General features: G+C 39.2%; 1 protein-coding gene and 2 pseudogenes across 6 annotated transcripts in view; 1 reads left to right on the forward strand and 2 right to left on the reverse strand.

Moving 5' to 3' along the window:
• Positions 1–20,775, forward strand: part of LOC129773113 (uncharacterized) — a 281,523-nt gene that overhangs the window by 119,384 nt on the left and 141,364 nt on the right. The gene's annotated exons all lie outside the window — the stretch shown is intronic.
• Positions 2,461–2,589, reverse strand: LOC129780791 (U4 spliceosomal RNA; annotated as a pseudogene).
• Positions 8,560–8,688, reverse strand: LOC129780793 (U4 spliceosomal RNA; annotated as a pseudogene).

Consider the following 20,775-nt stretch of genomic DNA (forward strand, 5'->3'; position numbering starts at 1 on the left):
AGCCTTGGTGTCTGATCGAGTTAACAGGACCAAATATGATAAATATTATAATTGAAGATAGGGAAGAAGTCTCCTGTCATACTTTTGTATCACCAGCTCGATATTTTTATCTATGAAATATGTAATCAAAATCTGTTATACAAGTTTTATGTGTGAAGTCCTACAGTTTTCGAGAAATTCGAATAAAATGTGTCAACAATCCTTGATAATCGGAGAGTAATTTTTTTTTTAACCCATTTATTTATTTATCAGGCTCATTATCATTTTATCTGTAACAGAGCCGGGTTTTTATCGTGTACATGTACATATGTTTATGTTTCTATAAATTGTAAATTACACAGTAGTAGTAGTAGCCATTTAGGCGTCAGGTTTTCTGTTCCTTTACATTATGGTAAATTGCAATGTAGTAGTCATTTAGGCGTAAGGGTATTCTATCTGTTCTTCCATTGTTCAGCAGACCGGCAGCAACAATGATCAATATCAACAGCGGAGACAGTTGATATTGATCATTGTTGGGTTATTTATAGAGCAGCAGCCCGATGTTTCTTGCAGAGCAGAGCAGTTGTATGGATGAATCGACCTTTGTTCCACCGTGGATCGATCTCCATAGCTGATGATGGTTGCGTGGACGTAGTTATTCTATAACAACACAAAGATGGTCAATTGAGGGCCCTAAGTTTGAACTCACGATCGATCGCTTAGTAAGCGAACACGTAACCAAGTGGCTACGAAGACCCCCGTCGGAGAGTCATTGACCGGGGAAGAAAATCACACTGATACAAGCGTAAATCCCACCAAACCAGCAATAACTTCGATTGAGAGTCCAGAATTGTATTTTCAACCCATTGCTGTCGATTTTTATTCTGATAAAGTAAAAATCGGGCGAAATCAGTATTATTTCTGAAAAAATCTAGAAAAAAAACAAGAGCTATGGAAAATATTGTATAGGGTACAAAATTTGAAAATAAGGTAATTTTTCTGAATCCCCATATGGCTCAATATACAAGCTATGGAGAAAACGTTGGTTTTTACTCCATTCTCAATATGCTTGAGAATGAAAATTTGAAAAAATACTCAAAGTGCGTCTACTATGGTGTTCCACGATAAATTATTAAAAAAAATCCATCGAAAATGAAAATTTTAAAATTAAAGCCATTTTTTTGGTATTTCGAAATTTTGGATTTTTTCAAATTTATAGATCCATTCAAACACGATTTTCATTCAAATGCACGTGTTTTTGATTTGTGATTTTATTTTCATAATTTTGTGCGGTACAATGTTTTGGAAGTTTGAAACTTTGGAATTTTTAAATAAAGTTTTGAGGCACAGTACTGCTTTAAAATGTGTTCGTACGTGTTTTTTTTTTATATTTGAGATTTGTTTTACAATGTTTCAAGGATTGAACATTCTATTTTTTTCCTAACGTCTATATTATTTAAAAATTTTCAAATTTAAAAATGGTAAACAATCGCCGCCGCAACATTTGCAGTTGGTAGAACTATATAACGTGTTCGCGAAATGCTTCTTGTTTCGACGACATTTTAAGCAAAACTAAGCAAGCATAAACGAAATAAAAAAAAACCTATCAGAAAAAGTAGAGACAGGACAGCTAATGCCAAAATTTTAGATGCCACCTATCATGTAATGCGATATCGTCTCATTCAATGTGATTGTGGCTGCAGGGTATCGTGCTGATTACGCTGGAGGAAAGATCCTCTCTGGAGCCACCAAATGTGGCTGCAGTTCGAGATCGTGCTGATGACACGAAGGGAAAGCCCTTTACTGGACGCTATGTGGTAGGCCAGATCACGTAGAGCGCATAACGAGTATGCGCCTACTGGTGCGATCCGGTAGTACCGCGTCACTTGGGAGTTTGGCCGGGCGGAGCCAAGGGAAGGAAAAGGGAGAGGAAGGGTGGTTGGAATTTCGGATCTTTGGAGGAGGGGTGTTCAATACTTACCAGCGCTTGTTGCGCTGGGATCTGCCGGCGATGATGTCCAGGGTGCTCCCGATGGTGTCCAGGATGCTCGGGCGATGTCCAGGGTTGTGATACGTTTATGACAAAAAAGAGGGGTTCGGTACTTCGCCACGACGCTCCTACGTCCGTGGTATGGTTGAGAGTGTCCAGTTGAGAGTGCCTTTATTCTGTTCAAGTTTTCTCTTATATACATTAATTTGTTACAGACATTGCCTTCTTATCTACCCCAGAAGGGTGTAGCATAAGAGAGAGAAAATTACAATTATTTATTCTAAGCCAGACGGGCGAACGAGGGATGATTATTAACACGCTCGCAGGCGTGTTATCTTTTCCTCTCCGTTTTATTACTTATTGTCCTAGCTCGGAGATAGGCTCCGTTTATAGCACCCATAGTGCTCTCTTTTTGGGATTTCTCCCGTCCTTCGGTATTTACGATCGGAGATAGGCTCTGATCGTAAACACATTACGTCGTTTTGCTTATTTTTGTTTTGTTCTCCTTCCCGGCGGGTTATCGCTGGCCGGAGGAGTTTTATGATATTTAGGTTTTCAGCTAGCAATAATCGCACTTCGGAAAAACCTCATTAGTTACGATAAAGCCACTGCGCAAGCTATTCTGTGTATTTAGGATAGAGCGCGATCTAAGCATCCGCTCTATCGTTCTCGCCATGAATCACGCTCTAAAGGCATGATCCGTGCGGCGACATACCGGCCCTCGTAAATCGCGTAAGGCAGATTTACCAATTGAGCTACGCCGCATCTGTTTCTAATAATTTTTTCTTCTATGCTTCTGATGCTGTATCTTTTATTACTGTATAATTCGCAATTGTTTCATCTTATATTCTTTTTTCAATATTATGTTTTTCTTACATTCAATTTCCTAACCTGAAGTTATACAATGCAATTCGTTTGCTATGAGCGGATGACTTCCGTTTATTCTTCATACATGGTGTGTTATAAATTCATTCTTTGCTTCGTTACAATTTATTAGCCACTTTGCCTTCAGATTCATTTACAATGCAAATCCTATTCATTTTAGCTTTGTGTTACACTTCATTTTACTCTCGCAGGAGTATTCAATTTTCAAATTCAATACTTCTTCTATCCATAGAAGAGTCTTCAACTTTATGTACTTTAATAGCCATACAACGGCGCCTAATTGCTTCTTTCACTGAACAAATTATATTTTTTACTATTACATTAGACGACATATCTTCTCGTCAGTTTATGCAACCCTTTGTTGCTTATATTTCTTATTCATTGTCAGATTCCTCATTTTGACTACAATTATTTCATATTCAATTATTTTCTTCTATTTTACATTTTGTGTACTTATGGTCTAACAGAGTTTTAAATCACTTTTTCTCTTCAATTCTTCGGCATGCCGCCTTGCTTCATTGAACGTCCCTCCAATGCTTGGTTTTAAAGCGCTGTGTCTTCTAATTGTTGCCGGTTCAATAGGTTGTCCATTCGGATATGGACATCGGGTCCTGCTGTGGCTCTGGATCTGGTGCAGCATCTTCGTCTGCAGCAACGTAGATAAATGATCCCGATTATAATCATTAGTATGCTTACGAAAAGGGCGGCGTTCCTCCAAAGATACTTCGATTTCGGATGGAAGGGATCCAAACTGTTGTACACGGTTATCATAGCGTTGTTATCGTAGGGATTATCGGGCTTCGGCTCCACCACATCTTTTACGGTGTCATTGAATTCGTCCAATAGGTGATCGGCCACCTGGTATTTAGATTTGAAGTATGTTGCAATCTTCTTGTTCATGCCATTTAAACTTGCATGTATCGTTTTGTTGTTGGATTGTATACGGCAATCTGGCTGGAGAGTTACTACTGCTGCCTCATAAGGTGGTGACATTACCACGTTGTCGCAATGTATAACTATTGCCTTTGTATCGGATGCATAGTATAAAACGGTATTAGGAGTGGACAGTGTCTCCATCATAGCGTAAGGCGTGGTTAACAGTTTTGTTGCACATTTGCGGGTACTTGCGATATGCAGTATGACAGCCGCTACGCAATCCACTTCCTTACTCAGTTCTGGTTGAACCGTAATTAAATGCGTATCATTCAGTTTTGTTAGTTCGATCGATGGGTAGAAGAAGTCTTGGTTGTGGCCTACCGCGATGCGATCATGTTCTGTTACAATAATTGAGCCATTCTCAGCCCGTGGGATTGGTATTATCTTAAATACCTCGAACTCAACTTTGTTGATGACAACACTCGTCATGGTAATTATGAGGGAGCCGTTGACTACACGCGTGTTGTATTTTACGGCTGATGGGTGATCCAGGACAATGTAACCAGTTGGCAACGCTTGTGAAATGTTTTTTCTGGTTTGGGCTAGTTCGTCGACGGACAAAGGAAACGTTCGAACTTTCCTATATCTATTCAATGTTCCATCGATAACTTCTCGTGCCAATATCGTGGTTTCTAACATCGTTGTTCGTAACCTTTGAACCTTATCCGCAGAATATAATTGTTTTAATTGAGTCATGTCTTTGTACAATTTATAGTATCTCTCGTTAAGCTGTTCTCCCATTTTGGACGCCTTGGTATTCATTTTTACCATTGACTCCGATATTTGGTGAATTTTTTCGTCTTCATGAACCCTCATTGCCTGTAGCTCGTTTTCCATATCGTCGCTACCAAATATTAAGTCCGCCAAAAAACCGAAGAACCCTTTGCTTCGTTTAGTTCTCGTTGTCTGCTTGATCTCATCAATCGCATCATCGCATAAACGTTCAACAGATGTTGCAATTTGCTCTAGGAGAGAGTCTTCGATGACAAACTCCATGTCTTTCATCGCTACTGTCACATTATTCCGTATCGAGTTAATTACTTCAATGTCTTCATCGGGCACTACGTTGGTTTGTATATTCGTTTGCCATATGCCTCTATGTAATAAGCACGTTCCTTCGTGGTCGAACATTAGACCGTCTTTGTCAACGGGTTTTATGGATATAGCGTTGATCAACGTGAACGACATTACGAACAACATCATTATTTTCAATATACGTGAGATGTTGAACCAAGATTTAGAAATGCCTTTTGTTGTAGTCTTATTTCTACGTCTTTTTTTTCGCGTTGATTTTTTTGATTTATCTTCGGTCGAGGTTATCAGCATTACGTTGTTAGAACTCGCGGTGGTATACTTGTTGACCGGTTCTAAGGGCAAGGGGTTGTCGTTGACTCTTATTGGTTGTCTGATGCTAAATTCATCGATTGAGAAGTGCGCAGCCATCATATCTCGTAGTTCTTTATCGTGTTGCAATAGTTCATGATCGTTTTGATAAATTGATCTGACATTACCGAAAATAAACCATCCAAGCTTACTTCGGACTGCTATTGGGTCATTGTCACTTCCCCTTCTTGTTTCCATGGCGGTAAGCAAATGGCTTTGATTCAGCCCTATGAGAATTGTTGGCCTTGCAAGCTCGTAGCTTTCGATCGGAAGGTTTTCCAAATGCGGATATTTTGTAGCCATTGCTTTGTAGTTCATTGTCTGAGTCGGAAGTTGTAAGTTTTTAATGGTTCTTACACCGTCAAGTCGGTACGACCTTCTGGACGACCCCTGAATGCGAACTTGTACTTTTCTACTGTTCAGCTCGTTTCGAGACACGTCCTGTGTCCATTTTAATTGTAGTGGTTCTTCTCTGCCGTATAGGTCCAAGGAGTTTGCCATTTCCTCATCTAGCAATGTCAGGGAAGACCCTGTGTCTAGGAAGGCATATGTATCGACTGAATGCCTTCCGTGTTGAAGTGTTACTGGAATCACCTGGTAGTATATCTCGTTTGCTGAGGACTTGTGAATATTGCAGTTGGCTTCAAGCGGAACTGTAGCGGACGTATTACGAGGTGTTGGTTCCATGTCTGGATTCGAGTGTAACATTCTGTGGTGGTGCTTGTTACATCCACTCAAGCCGCACCTCCTAGATCGTCTGCAATCTTTAACCATATGTCCGGTGCCTAGACATCCGAAACATATTTTACATTGTACTGCCAATCGACATCTTTTTTGGATGTTGGAGTTCTTAAATTCCGTGCAATCGAAGATTTTATGGTTATTCGAGCAAACCGGACATTTCATGCGTGGCATCTCTTGATGGACATGTATCTGGCTTCTAACTGTAGAAGGTAGAGGAGAAGCCATATTCCTCATTATTTTGGCGTGAGGTTTCAGCCAGTTACTCATTTCTTCTAAAGATGGGGCATCACCAGTCGTCGTTCTATGGCGTGTCCATTCTATTTGCAGGTTATAAGGTAGTCTCTTAACTAGGTCTTCTATTAACCTCGCATCTAGTAGGTAACCTCTTTGATTTATGATCGTCATGTTTGCCACCATATTTTCTAAAGCATCTGACATTTCGATTATTATTGATCTACTTTCTCTTTTAAGCTTCTGTAGATCGTGCAGTAGTTCCTCATATATGAATTTAGGGTTTCCGAAATTTTCCTCTAGTCTCTCTATTATACTCGGAACATTTTCCGAGTTTATAAATAGTTGCTGCACGCTTCTAGCTGCGCGTCCTTCAAGGGCAGCTTCAAGTCTGGAGAGATTTTCATGATTGGAAAACGCACATTCTCTCGTGCTGACTTCGTAGATCCTTTTGAATTTAGCCCAATCTTTGGGCGACCCGCTGAATTTTGGCAAGGGAGTCAAAGCTTGCCTCTTCATTAGAATCGTAAAATCTCCATGCTGTGGAGCTGGCATCATTGCACTCTGCTCCCAGCCAATTGATGGACCGGATCTCATTGGTAGTGGTGTTTGAATCGTTGCTCGGTCACGTTGTTGCCCGGAGATATTGATTAGGGGTTCAGTTGACTGCGCTTGCGCCGGAGAGCATGGTAATTCTGTTTGTCGCTGTGTTGCTATTGTCGTTGCGCCCACGACTAAAGCGTTGAGTGATGCCTGCATTGTTACTATTTCCTTTTTTAATGTGGTTATGTTGTTGCGTTCGCTAACATGCATCTCAGCTAGTTGTGTAACTAGATTCGTCAGCTCCTCTATCTGTTTTTGTTCCCTCGAATTAGTTGAGGGATGAGACGCTGCAGGTGCCTGTGCCTTTCCCTCACTTTCGTTTGTTTTGGTAGGGGAACAAAGCGAGCATACTAAATAGGTTTCCTCTTCAGTGGGTGTATGTCCTACACAGGAATGATGATAATTCCTTTTGCACTGTCTGCATTGGACCAGATTGTCTAGTTCAATTTTCTTGCCACATGCATCACAGCACGGGCGTGATGATCTCGTAAAGCTTGATATCATTATTCCTGAGTGAGGAGCCTGGTTGCCGTCACTCGATGTTTAAACTGTGTTATAATGCGCAAGTGGCGAGGCGCCTGGTTGCCTTCGCCTTGTCTTAACCAAGCGTGGCGCCTAGTTGCCTACGCTGATTTCAAACGTTGCACAATATTCGTCTTCCGGCCCTCGTGACCGGATTACAGTTGATGTTGACGAGGCGCCTGGTTGCCTTCGTCCAACTATGCCTGACTGGCGATCGGTCTGTTTATAAAGCTGGACTTGTTTCAACAAGATGCCGATTTCTACGGCCTAATTTGTCCGTCTTTCAGGACCCAATTTCTGTTTCTTGAAATGCGCAATTTGCCTCTTGGCTAAATGGTGATGTCCACAGACAACCTCACCTTGTTCGTCTTTACAAGACCGAACCTCTCCGTTCAACGACGGGCGCAAATCAATTTAACAGGATTCTCAACTCAACCGAGCGTGTTGTGAGTTCGTACAGTGTCTTTAGGAAAAGACTCCTCTCTGGAGCCACCAAATGTGGCTGCAGGGTATCGTGCTGATTACGCTGGAGGAAAGATCCTCTCTGGAGCCACCAAATGTGGCTGCAGTTCGAGATCGTGCTGATGACACGAAGGGAAAGCCCTTTACTGGACGCTATGTGGTAGGCCAGATCACGTAGAGCGCATAACGAGTATGCGCCTACTGGTGCGATCCGGTAGTACCGCGTCACTTGGGAGTTTGGCCGGGCGGAGCCAAGGGAAGGAAAAGGGAGAGGAAGGGTGGTTGGAATTTCGGATCTTTGGAGGAGGGGTGTTCAATACTTACCAGCGCTTGTTGCGCTGGGATCTGCCGGCGATGATGTCCAGGGTGCTCCCGATGGTGTCCAGGATGCTCGGGCGATGTCCAGGGTTGTGATACGTTTATGACAAAAAAGAGGGGTTCGGTACTTCGCCACGACGCTCCTACGTCCGTGGTATGGTTGAGAGTGTCCAGTTGAGAGTGCCTTTATTCTGTTCAAGTTTTCTCTTATATACATTAATTTGTTACAGACATTGCCTTCTTATCTACCCCAGAAGGGTGTAGCATAAGAGAGAGAAAATTACAATTATTTATTCTAAGCCAGACGGGCGAACGAGGGATGATTATTAACACGCTCGCAGGCGTGTTATCCTTTCCTCTCCGTTTTATTACTTATTGTCCTAGCTCGGAGATAGGCTCCGTTTATAGCACCCATAGTGCTCTCTTTTTGGGATTTCTCCCGTCCTTCGGTATTTACGATCGGAGATAGGCTCTGATCGTAAACACATTACGTCGTTTTGCTTATTTTTGTTTTGTTCTCCTTCCCGGCGGGTTATCGCTGGCCGGAGGAGTTTTATGATATTTAGGTTTTCAGCTAGCAATAATCGCACTTCGGAAAAACCTCATTAGTTACGATAAAGCCACTGCGCAAGCTATTCTGTGTATTTAGGATAGAGCGCGATCTAAGCATCCGCTCTATCGTTCTCGCCATGAATCACGCTCTAAAGGCATGATCCGTGCGGCGACAGTGATAGATGTAATTCTACACCATTTAATGTCCTTGCACTATCCACACTATCTGCAATATCCTTTTTTGTCAATATTTTGACAATTTTTCTTATCATCTGTGTAAGTAATATGTAACCGATTAAGGAGTGTATCGAAAAGTAGTCTTAACCCTCTACAGCCCAAGCCCGCCTTTAGACGGTCTTCACGGATTCTCTTTTCAAATTATTCACACATTATTTTCAATGTTCACCCCCACTAGAACGTCTTTAGATTATTTTCATCTATCACACATACACATTGTTTTTTATGCTGGCAGCTTCCTGCTAGGAGTATTTTATGTTGAAAGTCGGAAATTTTAGGTTTTTTCAGATAAATAAAAAACTTGGCCGGTAGAGGGTTAAACTTTCAAACATCAAAATAAAACTGAAAATATTCAGAAAGTGTTTACAAAAGTGAATTTTATAAAAGAACTAGCTGACCCGGCAAACATCGTCCAGCCCAAAATTTATGTTTCGTTTTTACATCCACGGTTTCTTACCAAGCGCGCGTTTATGGGTCTGGCAGCCCCCATGCCCTTAGAGAGGGGGTAGGTGTGTCGAATCATCATAGAAACATTTCGTGCCCCCTAAAACCTCTACATGCCAAATATGGCTCAATTTGCTTGACTAGTTCTCGAGTTATGCAGAAATTGTATATCATTTGTATGGGAGCCCCCCTTAAAAGAGGAGGGAAGAGTGTCGAACTACCATAGAAACGTTCATCAATCCCTAAAACCTTTATATGCTAAGTTTGAATCCATTTGTTTGATTAGTTCTCGAGTTGTTCAGCAACCTCCCCCACTCTCTTTAAAGAGGGGAAAGGACTGTCAAACCACAATAAAAACATTTATTGCACCCTAAAACCTCCACGTGGCAAATTTGGTTCCGTTTGCTTGATTAGTTCTTAAATTATGCAGAAATGTATACTTCATTTGTATGGCAGTAAACCAACCCCCACCCTTCGCTCTCAGAGAGGTGAGGAGTGTTTATTCATAGAAACGTAGAAACGTTTCGTGTCCCCTAAAACCTTCGCATGCCAATTTTGGTTTCATTTGCTTGAATTATTCTCGGGTAATGCAGAAATTTGAGTTTCATTTGTATGGCAGCCCCCCTTAGAGAGGGGGGTGGAGTGTCTTACCACCATAGAAACATTTATTGCACCCTAAAATCTCCATATGACTAATTTGGTTTCATTTGCTTGATTAATTTTCGAGTAATGCAGATATTTGTGTTTCATTTGTATTTCACGAACATCTTTTTCACCATGTAAAATTGGTTGTAGTTCGAGAACGATTGGTCTTAAGAAAAAAAACGTTATGTTTAATTGTCATGTAGAATTGCATGTAGATGCTTTTTCATATACTACTTTTCTTAAATAGTTACGATTTGAGTCCGATACGACACTATAAATGATACTATAAATTTTGTAAAATTCAAGCAATATTGTAACAGAAATTTTTTTAACTGTTTATGGCGGGTAAACTATAATTTCTCATTGAATTGAATTGTTATGCTTTTTTCTCTAACAATGAGAAGTTAGTGGTATTCTCCCGACTTTGACTTTCCATTAAATTTGTAGAACACCGTATTTTAACCATCGAGCTGAGTTTCGAGCTACGATTTTTTTAAATAGGTCAAATTGTTGTGCGTTTTTTTCTAACAATGAGAAATTATTGATATTTTCTTGACCTTGGTTTTCCATTAAAATTGTAAAACACCATATTTTAATCAGACAGCTGAGTTTCGAGCTTTTTTCAAGAAAAAAGGTTTTTTATGAAAAGAAATTACAAGCTGACGAAGTGGAAGCGTTCCAAAAAGTGCCATATTGTACATGCCCTTCTGGTTATCCGAAAAGAAGAAACTCGATAGATTCTAAATCAGTAAAGAGGCCACCATGGTATGAACTTCGGACAAGCCAAAAAAATTGGTTTTTAGATAAAATAGTGGCCGTTTGAAAATTTTTTTTTTGTTTTTTTTTCATAATGATGAAATGAAAAATAGTACTTTTTTATTAGTTCATGCGATAGAGGTATGTTTAAAGATTTATTCACATAAAATTGGAAATAAATCGGTTCAGTAGAACTTGAGAACTCCGCCAGCTAGAAAACTTGTTTTGAGTCAAGGTCGTACCACCATTTCCCTTTATTCCTTTAGTTGTCGACAGACTACTTCCATCCCAATGTACTAGTACTTAAACTAACTACACAACTTTTAAAAAGCTAGCAATATCTTGAACTAACAAAAAAATCGTCTAAAATTGCGCTTATTCGATTCTCGTGACACACTGAAATCAGACACAAAGTAACACTTATTGAAAACACGACACATATTCCGCACTGGTTCATGTAGGCATTGCATGAAGCATGTTCGTTCTTCCATGAGAATATAATGAGAAATGAGTGTGATCGAAAATGATGACGACGGGTATTAATGTACAATATACTGAGCAGTATAGGACAATCGATATTGCCCTACAAGAGATTTCCAACAAAGCATTCTTTCGTCACCTTGCGTCTCGCGTCCAATAGCTCCAAGTTGATGAGCTTACATCGGCTTTTGTAGCTTGGCAAATTCAAAGGATCCCTCCATCTGAGTATGACGAGGTGCGAACCTAATGAATTTTCTTTGAATAGATTCAATGCGTTGTGTTTCATTTTGGTAATACGGAGAACAAGCAATGGATGAGTATTCCAAGATAGGACGCCCAATTTAACAATATAGGGCTTTTAAGCAGTAAACGTCCTCGAAGGTTTTGGCAAAAAGAAAAAGAAAATCCAGTTGCGTAGTGCTTTTAGATACAGCATACGTGACGTGATCTTAAAAATTCATTTTAGCGTCGATCAGAATCCCCAAGACTCTAACTGTTGATTCGCGTTTGCGTTGGATGCCTGGCGATGTATAGTCAAAGCAGAAGAGGGAGTGTTTGCGGCCGAATGAAATAACCGAGTACTCAGACATGTTAAGCGACACACGATTCGTTAAGACGCGTCCACATTACGCCAATCGGCCTTAGCCGCCCGGTAAAGCCGACTAAATGTGGACGTACCGCCCGGGCTTGCTGACGTGCCGAAAACCGACTCGAATCAAACCGAACCCAACCCGAAACAAGTGAGTCCGGTTCGAGAAAGTCGAACCAAAACAAAACGAAGCAAATTAGCGTTGACGACATTGTGCTTCGTGTGTTCGTGACGGCTTCGTGCATCCGATGGGGCTTCGGCTTCGTGAACCCGATGGGGTGTCCACATTACATAACGAACCGAATATGTCGCCTGGTACAGGCCAATCGGCATCATTCGGCATAATGTGGACGCACCTTCAGACACCATTCGGGAAAAGCTTCCAATTGTTATTGCAGGAATAATGCGTCTCGCGGTTGCTGTATCACGTAGTAGAGCTTCAGGTCATCGGCATACGGGAGTTTCAGACATTTCATCGTGAAGTTGACATCGTTCACGTATAACAGAAATACAAATAGCCCTAGGTGACGCACAACCTTTCAAGACGAGCGATGGAATGTTCTGAGCTGCCTCAATTACCATATCGTCGGTGATAACAAGATCCAGTTCAGAAGCAAGAGGTCGAGGTACATTCCTAGTAGAAGCAGGAAAATTCTGCGGATCGAGGTGTTCATTGACAAATACATTACTGAAGAACAGAACAAGTCAGTGATATCGATAATCGTATCAACTTCCAATAAACCGCTAGTCAACGTAGATGGTAAGCCGACGTCCTTTTGTTGGTCTTTGACATAACGCCAGGATTTATCTTAAGACGACTCTGCAGACGGTATTGATAAGGGGCTGTCCACATACCACGTGGACAATTTTAGATGGGTAGGGGGTAATGAAATGTCCACGCTTGTCCACGGAGAGGGGGGAGGGGGTACAGACTGGGTCCACGTGGACAGGAAGTTTTTTTTTAATTACAACCACCTATACATCCAAAATGAAATTGATTAACACATATTTAAGAATTTCAAAACTCCGTATTTATCAAAAAACAGATTGAGCCACATGAGAGAACTGCCCGGTCAAACGTTCATATATTTTTCCTCATATCATTGATCTTCAGTGAAATCTGTATTATAAAAATATTTCACGTGAACTGTGAATGACCAAACAATTTCCTATGATCGAACTTTTGTAGTTACGGAGTATGCATAGACATTTATATTCTAAAATTAATTAAAATCAAACGATCCATATCATGAAACCTCAACCATTATGAGTTGAGATATCATGATATGGGTAAACGATTTTACATCAAATATAATTTTCTATACATTTTGTTATATCTCGAAAACAGCTAGTCTTAGGATAATAATGTCTGGATAGTTTATCATACAGAATTGCGTGTAAAATCATTTTTATAAAGTATTTTAATTTCAACAAATTCTAGGAGTCAATATTTATATTTGCATGAAAATAATTGTGCTGATCATTTGAAAGACTACAAAATATTGCGTTGAATGCAGTTGTAGAACATTTAAATTAATGAAACCAAGTAACTTTTAGATGTAGCGAAAAGAACACATTTCAAATATTGTGTTTTTTTTAATTTTCCAAAAGTGAATTGTTTTTATTAAACTAAAACTAAATTAAAGCTCTCCAACCACTCTACAATTTCTTCCTTGACACCACACTGTTATCCCTCTTGTTATCTTCCGCTAATTTGAATGTTTCACAACAGAATTTAATGCAAAATTTTCTCAAATGGAAGCAATGTGATAAGTGAGCGTACTTCTCGAATTAAAGTCAGTTTAAGGTAAAAACCGGTCTCGAGGAAAAGTTCAATAATTATTTCGTAGTTGAGATTTGACCATAAGCGTGGAAGATTTTTCATGATCCTCTATCATCTAAATATTCCGGATCACCAGTTTCGTATTGCGCTGACGACTAAAAGTGAATCGAGTGTGTATTCCGAAGTGGGCAAAGAACTACACTCGACAAAAAATAAAAATAGAGGAGCGAAATGCGACATCGAAAATTTAGAGTGATTTTTAAAACGCAATAACTCTGTTATAAAATAATGCATTCGTCAAAGCCACAACTGGACCTTGTATAAAATATTTTAAAGTTTGCGGTGGGTATATTTGACCATCGATTTGTTGTGCCTTCATTATTTCATGAAATATTCCTAATTCAAAATTAAAGTATTTTTTCTTCCTTCGATAGAGAATACCTCTGTAGTAAATAGTTCTACTGAAACTTTTTATGAACCAAATGGAAGCGAAAGATTCAGGTTGATTGGATTGTTATTGGGCATCATTTTATAGAAACTTTCAAAGCAAACAAAAAATACAAAAAATGCTTACAATGATACGATATCCATGAACTAAAAATGTGTAGCTTTAAATTTACATCTAAGCTACAGGTGTTCAAAAATCCCTCTCAAATTTCGACCCTTTACTCCTCATTCTTGACAAAGGATCAATTCTTGAAATTCTTTTTACAGGGAAACTTCGAAATAACGTACCATCGTTATAAAGTACCCTCGATATAACGTACACATTATCAAAGTCCAAAAAATTATTTTTTGAATGCTTTTTTCTGAAAGAACAATAAATTATCTGTATTTTGATACTAAAGCATGTGTTGTAACTTTAACCGATCCCGAAATACAACTGTTTTGTGTTTTGTGAAATGAATCTAACTTCAATCAACCGAACGAAGTAAAAATGGATTATCTAAAGCGTTACATAGCCGATTTTTGATATCTCATTTTTTCGATTTTTTATTTGCTTCTGAACAGCGATTTTGCATGAAAAATAACTCATTTTTAACAAAAATGGCCGCCATTTTGGAATTTTCGAATTTTCAAAAATCCCTATGTAACGCTTCAGGTATTGTCCTAAAGTTTCCGCCCAGAAGGTACGCACTATGCAAAACGAAACTAAAAGTTCGCGAGGATTTTACTTCAGTTGCCACGAGTGAGAATTTTCGGCGTGTGAAATAAAAACACAAACAAATTGCTTAAGCGCTTTTTGCGACGTTCCAATTGTTCAGAGGAAAAACGAGAGGCAAAATGCTTAAAAACCCACCGCGCACAATCGAACGCGGTTTGTTGTAGGTGTTATTTTTTGTTGAATTTTCTCATAGGGCAGCAGTCATCAGCAGCCGGAATGAGATTTTTGCAAAAGTGATCCGTCGCAATCGTTAACACCGTATCGTTTCTAATATGCGATGTGTCGGCACAGTAGGTAATAACTAATTTGATTCTCCCATTGTTTGAATCAATGCACGATTATACTCTCGTTTTGGTGAACGACTGACCTAAATTAAAAAACTTTGTTGTCTTACTGGAGAGATTATTGTGTTTTATTGAGTGTCTTCTGAGGGGATACGTGACGAATAAATGTTTTTATGGCTGATCAACGTCGTAAAAATTGCATTGCAATGTCTTATAGTCATAATCCTTTATATTGTCTTGAATTACCCCATCAATTTCAATCGTCCTTGTCATATCATCTTCCTCGAAAGTTTGTGGTCTCACTCATTTGACAACAATCCAGATCTGTTGACGCCCACCCGTTCTGTCCATTGATCGCATAAGGAAGGTTTTTGATATCTCATTTCTTCGATTTTTTATGAGCTTCTGAACAGCGATTTTGCATGAAAAATAACTCATTTTTAACAAAAATGGCCGCCATTTTGGAATTTTCCGAATTTTCAAAAATCCCTATGTAACGCTTCAGGTATTGTCCTAAAGTTTCAAAATATTTATTGGAATTTGTTCTACGACACCCCGTTGCTTCAGAACCGATACCACCAGCAAGGTACCGATTTTCAGACAGCATCCACGCATCCAATAGTCACAAGCGTAATAATAATTATTCGTGCACTCAAAAAATGGGAAATACATATTCAAATATACCTTAAACAATAACCAAAATACCCGAACACTTAACTTCATTCGTAACATCCGAAAAAAAATCCAAGAAAATTCATTATTTTTCGACCTTCTAGACAGGGGTCTCCCCTGAAATGGAATTGAAATTTAATTTATGCGCAATTCAGTTATTTTCTAAATTATTCTAATAAAATAAGGAAAAATGTCCACGTGGACAAAAGGGCGGGGTATGAAAATGTCCACGCTTGTCCACGGAGGGGGAGGGGGGAGTCTAAAATCGTGCTTTTTCTGTTTTTCTGTTTTTCTGTCCACGTTGGATTGGATAGTGTACGTATGGAATTTTTGAAATTTAGTCCTTCTTCAAAAGTCGCAAACTGTATGTGAAAATATGTTTATCGGCCGACAAAAGTATATGTTATAATTTAATGCGAACAAAATATATCCAATTTTCCATATTTTCTGTTTGAACAATACACAGGTTCCATGTAAGATCATATTTCATTCAGAGAAAAAATACAAACCATCATGATAACACGTACGCGCAATAGCCCAAACAATGGATTGAAAGCAACGGAAAAACTTTTTTCTTAACTTGCCCTCACTATGAGATTTTATGTTACCTAATTCATGAATCGCCCCAGCTTTCCCGGATTTTTTCTGATAATCAGGAAGTATATTAATATTACGCGGAATTGAAAGGATACATGAAATTGAAAATATATAGCTTTGCCTTTAAAACTACGAAAATCTAATTTAATTTTTAACACAAAATTGAGTATACATTAACAAAATAAACCTTGCGTTACATGCATTTTGCTCTTAAATGACAATATTGTTTTATTTTTCTTACAAGCGTTCTCGTTATATTAATCTATTCCGTCCAGCACAAATCAGTTCAGCTGCACTCGTCCGTTCGCAAACAGTTCGCCCGCAACAAACACTTCGTTCTCAAACAGTTCACTCTTAATCAGTTCGCTCTCAAACAGTTCGTTCCCAGACAGTTCACTCTCAATCAGTTCGCTCTCAAACAGTTCACTCGCAAACAGTTCGTTCTTAACCAGTTCGTTCACAAACAGTTCACTCGCAAACCGTTTTTTCGGATTCAGTTCGTGGATAGAACTACCGTTCTTTGAAAAAGAACGACCGTTCGTTCACTCTTTTCGGCGTACTAGTTCTTTTATACCGTTCGTGAACGGTTTGTCCATCTCTACTCAGCATTCATCTTCAAATATTTCGCTCTTGTTAAATTCGTACGGTGCTTGCTGAACTTTAAACTTTTTAATGCTCCTACAAGGTACCATTTGACCAGGAAGGGCTAGGATCCTCACGTCTCATCTTCACCGGAACAAACTGATGGATTGCATACAGTAGAAAACTAGACATGATCGATGCAGCGAGGTTAGCGTCACAATTTTCAAAAACGTCTTTCCACTTAATTTGTACTAGGAAATTGTTCATCGCGATAAAATCAGCTGTACTGAAATCGTACGAAACACTTTCAGAAGCATCGTGAAATTGTCGGAAGGTTTCAATTTAAGATTCACCAGTATAGGAGAATGAGGTCGCACTAATACCAGATTAGATATCGCATCATTAAAATGACTATAACTCGGTGAATAAAATTTCTAGACTAGAATATCCCCTTAACTATTTTTATAATGATGTTCAATAACTTTAGCACGATCTTCAATCGAATGCCTTCATGACTTCCTGGCGAATTTCGACTGAGAATACTTTTTTTCTGTGTATTTAGCATCAAATCCATCCGCAACAAGAAGAGAACAGAAAAATAGGATCCATTCGCTTCACACCATTTACATGGAAGGACCCAATGAATGCCAAACAATATGGTGCCGCAAGTTAATTTAAATCATCAGCAGCACAATCAATTTTCCACGAAGATCTGGCATAGTTGACAAAATCTGTGTCGGTCCCATTGTTTACCATTCAGTCCAGCAGAACCTTTCAAAATACTTTGGGAAACTAACATTAGACAAGTATTGTTATCAGAATACATCGCGGTGTCGACATTGAATTCCCATCCACCGCCGCTCTTGGGTCAATCATCATGGGCCGCCCAGAAGGTACGCGCTATGCAAAACAAAACAAAAAGTTCGTGAGGATATTACTTCAGTTGCCACGGGTGAGAATTTTCGGCGTGTGAAATAACACAAACACAAACAAATTGCTTAAGCGCTTTCTGCGACGTTCCAATTGTTCAGAGGAAAAACGAGAGGCAAAATGCTTAAAAACCCACCGCGCACAATCGATCGCGGTTTGTTGTAGGTGTTATTTTTTGTTGAATTTTCTCATAGGGCTGCAGTCATCAGCAGCCGGAATGAGATTTTTGCAAAAGTGATCCGTCGCAATCGTTAACACCGTATCATTACTAATATGCGATGAGTCGGCACTGTTGGTAATAATTAATTTGATTCTCCCATTGTTTGAATCAATGCACGATTATACTCTCGTTTTGGCGAACAACTGACCTAAATTAAAAAACTTTATTGTCTTACTGGAGAGATTGTTGTGTTTTATCGAGTGCCTTCTGAGGAGATACGTGACGAATAAATGTTTTATGGCTGATCAACGTCGTAAAAATTGCATTGCAATATCTTATAGTCATAATCCTTTATATTGTCTTGAATTACCCCAACAATTTCGATCGTCCTTGACATATCATCTTCCTTCAAAATTTGTGGTCACACTTATTCTACAACAATCCAGATCTGTTGACGCCCACCCGTTCTGTCCATCGATCGCATAAGGAAGGTTCTTCCACGACCACTTTTTTGTTTGTATCAATTACCAAATTTGCATCCAAATAGTCCATGTACCATAAAGCTGTGGACAGAGCCACCGTACAGGAAATTCTCTTGCTACCCTCGGATCAGGAGTACTGCTTTCTGTTCGGAACATTTTGACAGAAATCAATGCCGGTGCGGTGCGCGTTGTACACTTGTGAGGTTATTTAGACACTTTTATTTTTGGCTAATGATCATTTGGCGGTAGTGTTCGATGCCGCGGCGATGGCGACGGAATACCAAAGCGTCCTACATGTGTTGTGCACTTCGGTGTTTCCTTATTGTTTTAACGTTTTATGGTTACAAATTCGATGTCATTTCTAGTTCAATGTATTCTAGCTACTTCTTTTCGTTTTGAACATGACAACTATCAGCAATACATGGAGCACAGTAAATGTTTCACTAATCAACCGGAGTTTTTCTTTGCGGTTCAAAATTCTAAATGGATTTGAGATTGAACGATGAACGAATTTATAACTGCAGGATAATAATAATTTCATAGTTCAATCACTACCTGTGTTCGTATAGCACGAATGTAGCCAAACATGTAGATCAGACAGAATCTATACGTATAAAAATAACATGTATTTCAAGGGCATACACGGAATAATGTGAAGCACTTCTTTGTAGAAGCGTCTGTCTACTATCCCGATCCTCTCCGAGTGTTCTGAAACTTAACTTATTGATTTTTTTTTTAGAAAAATTATTGACGATGAAATTGTGTCATCACTTCGGATATTAAATCACTCGAATTTTAAAAAGGCTTTCCAAATGTCTCGATGATCGCTACCTTCTGGTTACTAGTCCGGTGACTGATGAATCGTAAATGAAATCTGTACCCTGCTGCTACATTGTATGCTCATTATTGATAGGTCCGATTGGTAACACACAGAAAGGCACAGCCAAATGGATGTGAACATGGAAATGCTTTCAATTTCCCTAGTTCAAACCATTTATGATTAGAGAATCGTATTGTAATGCATTAAAAAATCTTAGAGAGAATTTATTCGTTTTCGATTCGTTTTTTAAATAAATTATGAAAATCTATCAATTACAGATATTAAAGCTGAATTTTTTCCATGAAAACTTTGTCTGTTTTCTGATTTGGCAAAAGATTTGGCACACTCAGCCATTCCACGCCAAACCGATATAGTGATTCTCCGATTTTCGTAAGGAGTGGTAATTTTGTTCTTTATCGCAAAACATTAGACCCGTATTTTTTTATTTTTTTTGCCCATTTCCATTTTAGGGTGGTCCAAAAAATATTTTTTTCGCCGTTTTCCCAAAAATGACTTTATAAAAATCATCATAACTAGACTTTCCGATATCTCGCACAGCACGCAAAAGAAACAGTGTGCTTTGCGTTATCCAGTCTCGCATCTCACAAAGTCATTGGGATCTGTCTGCAACAAATGAGCGAGGTAGAAGGCAGCCGAGCGAGCAGACTTCCTGTGCGCGCTGAAATTCCGAGAGACGAGTACCGATTTTCTCTTCCACACAGCACTGCCATGTGCAAACGATAAGACCGGGCTTTAGCACGCGAGCTTGGGATTGGCTCTTTCTCTTCTCTTACGTAAAATTTTGTGATGTGTTCAGGAAATGCCTCGTCGCGTTTCGATGCGAACGATGCACATATGTTGTGTACACGAAGAGATGCTCGTGCATTAGTGCTCGCGAGACTTTCTCGTGTACCTGCCTCAAAGTGACATAAGTAAATAGGTTTTTTTGGGTAAAACTTCAAAAATATTGTTGTTATTGCTTCGAGTCCATCATGTCATGTCATGCCCAGATTAATTGAGGTGCATGGGGTCACGGAATCTAACTTCAACCTTCTGTTCATTTTCTTCTAACGCGAATTTTGATTTCTGAAGTGTTCCTTTTGACCATATTCGTTGCTATCTCACGAATAATGTAGAGCAAGAAAAATCGATCTTCGGTTTGTCACTTTTGCGTGGTTGGTTTCAGTTGGTTTCATGCATCAAATAGGAGAGCTTAGAGCATGCGTAATGTTAACCTAACCATATTGCAAAAAAAAAAAAAATAGCGAGAGAAAAAAAAGCACTGAGATGAAAAAAAGGTCGATCCAAGATAAATACACATTGGAACGATCAGACGATGAATGTCAAAAAAACAAATTGGTCAAGGTATAGGAAGAGTGAGTGAGGGATATTATTTATGCATTGTGAATTTATTGTACATAAAATGGGTAAAACTGAAGCACACATAAAAATACTGGATAAAACTGGATGATATCACAAAAAACTGGAAGATTTCAGGATTTAACTGTTTGACTGAATCGAGAGAAAAAACTGGAAGAATTCAG

Source organism: Toxorhynchites rutilus, chromosome 3 (assembly GCF_029784135.1).
Source record: "Toxorhynchites rutilus septentrionalis strain SRP chromosome 3, ASM2978413v1, whole genome shotgun sequence".
Taxonomy (NCBI): domain Eukaryota; kingdom Metazoa; phylum Arthropoda; class Insecta; order Diptera; family Culicidae; genus Toxorhynchites; species Toxorhynchites rutilus.